General features: G+C 40.9%; 1 pseudogene; it reads left to right on the forward strand.

Moving 5' to 3' along the window:
- The first annotated feature begins 1,404 nt into the window (after window positions 1–1,404).
- On the forward strand, window positions 1,405–1,958 carry LOC118522944 (biogenesis of lysosome-related organelles complex 1 subunit 1 pseudogene; annotated as a pseudogene).
- Window positions 1,959–2,646: the final 688 nt, after the last annotated feature.

Consider the following 2,646-nt stretch of genomic DNA (forward strand, 5'->3'; position numbering starts at 1 on the left):
TAAAATAATCTTATCTTACAAGTAAAAGTGACAGCTCTGAGTGAAATAAAGACATTTCCTTCAGTAGAAGCAGTAATTATTTCCATTTTTCATTGAAGTAACCCATTCAGTAATAAGGATCAGAGGAAATAATTTAAATTATAAAATAAAATTGCCATTAAAGCAGAAATGAGCTAACAAAAGGAAATATATAAATAAGATGAATACTTCTGAAAATTAAAAAAAACAAGCAATGATAAACATTAATAACAAACACTTTGCATTTCTAAAATACCTTATATCTAGAAATCCTAAGGATCAAAGGCAAATGAACAAATATTTATAATACATAGGAAGAAAGGCGAAAGAAGATAGCATTCCCTCCAACCTTTAGCAAAGGGAAATAGAATCAAAAAGGAAAACAAAAATTCAAGTTTTTTTTTTTTTTCTGCTGCACTCTTCAAACTTTAACATTCTTCTGAGAAGTGAGTTTTCTTTGAAGATATTTTTCTCTCAGTGGGTTTTCTGTACCCCACCAGCTCCCTTGGATCTCAGAGTAAGATAGGCTTCGTGTGTTGGGGCCAAGATGGTAATGTGTGTGTATTTTGGAAGGAATACATTCCTTTCTTGCTTTGTGTCATTTTTCCTCTTGCTATGGTGTTTCTGAGTGGAGGGCAAAGACAGAATGGGAAGGCAGGAACTAAAATCTCTCCAGTCTAGCTATGAGTCCTGTGGAAACCTCCCATGAGTGACTTAAGCCCACGCCAAGCTCATCTGAAAATGGACAGCAGATCTAGAAACTACAGCATTGATTGGCTGTGCCAGGTGGTAGCTCTAAATTAACCCAGTCTTCTGGTGGCATTTTCTCTACAAATGCCAAGATGTACCTTTACTCCCAGAATAAACTGTGGCTGCACTTTTTCCCACAAACTAGAAATTCTGGAAAAATCTTAATCCCAGGTTAATTTAAAAACAAAACGAGGAATCTTTTTGTTTTTTTTAATCTCAAAATCCTTACTCAAGATGGTAGAAATTTTATCTATTTTTCTGGGGATCTACACTTTTAAGGGAAAGAATGTTAAAGAAAATAGTTCCCAAAACAAAAATAAATGCTGACTTTTGAGCCTTCCCACCATATACGGCGCATGCTCAGTCACCATCATAAAGCACTGCCTCAGCCCAGCAGGCTAGTGCTGCCGCTGAGAGGCTCTGTCAGGCACTAATTCAGACTTGACGGTCAGATTTCTCACAGGCCAGCTTGGGAAAGTCACTTCCCTTCTCTAGGCTTCAAGTTCCTCATCTGTAAAGTGGAAATTAAATTAGATAATGTGGCCTGACACGTAGTCAGTGCTCCGCAACTGCTCTATATTAATTATCAGTCCTAGCCAGCGATCATTAAGAAAAATGGGGAACACTAGACGTGACCCGGGGCCCTGCGGGAGCCGAGGTGCGGGTTCCAGCTCCCGGAGTCGGAGGGGGCCTGGCGCGCCCAGCCCCCAGCCCGCCGCGACCATGCTGTCCCGCCGGCTGAAAGAACACCAGGCCAAGCAGAACGAATGCGAGGAGCTGCAGGAGAAGAGGAGGCGAGAGGCTATCGCTGCAGCGACCTGCCTGACAGAAGCTTTGGTGGATCACCTCAGTGTGGGTGTGGCCCGGGCCTACATGAACCAGAGAAAGCTGGACCATGAGGTGAAGACCCTACAGGTCCAGGCCGCCCAGTTTGCCAAGCAAACAGGCCAGTGGATCGGGATGGTGGAGAACTTCAATCAGACACTCAAGGAAACGCGGGATGTGGAGAACTGGGCTCGGAGCATCAGGCTAGACATGCGCACCATTGCCACCGCACTAGAATATGTGTACGAAGGGCAGCTGCGGTCTGCCCCCTCCTAGCCCCTCTTCCCTTCCCTCTACCCCACCCCTCTTACCTCCCCCTTGGGGGAAGCTGACAGGCCAAGAATAAAACACAAGCCTCCAAAAAGAAAAAAAAAGAAAAAAATGGGGAACACTATATGTTAACTATACTGGAATTAAAATATAAAACTTAATCTAAAAGAGAAAGAAAAAAATAAAAATGGAGGAAAGGGGACATATTAGTAATAAAGAGGCAAGTTTGTCTTGGAAACAGTTTTTAGCTCACAACAAATTTAAATTTTATAATGAAGAGTTGTTATCCCTCAGCTCAAAAGGGAACCAAATGTAATCATTCTACTGCAGTATTAAGTAAAAGGGGGCATGATAACAGGCATAGGTTCAAATGCTTTCTTGACCTCATCATGAATTCCTCCAGATTCTCAAAAACCTGAGTCTTCTGCACAGCAAAAGAAACAATCAACAAAAGGAAAAGGCAATCTACAGAATGGGAGAAAATATTTACAAATCATATACCTGATAAGGGGTCAATATCCAAAATGTATAAAGAACTCATGCAACTCAATTTCCAAAATAGAAAAAAAATGAAAAAGAAAATCCAATTTATTTAAAATGGCAGACGAACTGAATAAACATTTTTCCGAAGACATACAAACAGTCAGCGGGTACATGAAAAGGTGCTTAATATCATTAACCATCAGGAAAAGGCAAATCAAAACCACAATAAGAGATCACCTCACACATGTTAGAATGGCTGTCAAAAAAAAAAAAAGACAAGAGATAACAAGTGTTGGTGAA

The sequence above is a fragment of the Halichoerus grypus genome, chromosome 6 (genome assembly GCF_964656455.1).
Source record: "Halichoerus grypus chromosome 6, mHalGry1.hap1.1, whole genome shotgun sequence".
Lineage (NCBI taxonomy): Eukaryota > Metazoa > Chordata > Mammalia > Carnivora > Phocidae > Halichoerus > Halichoerus grypus.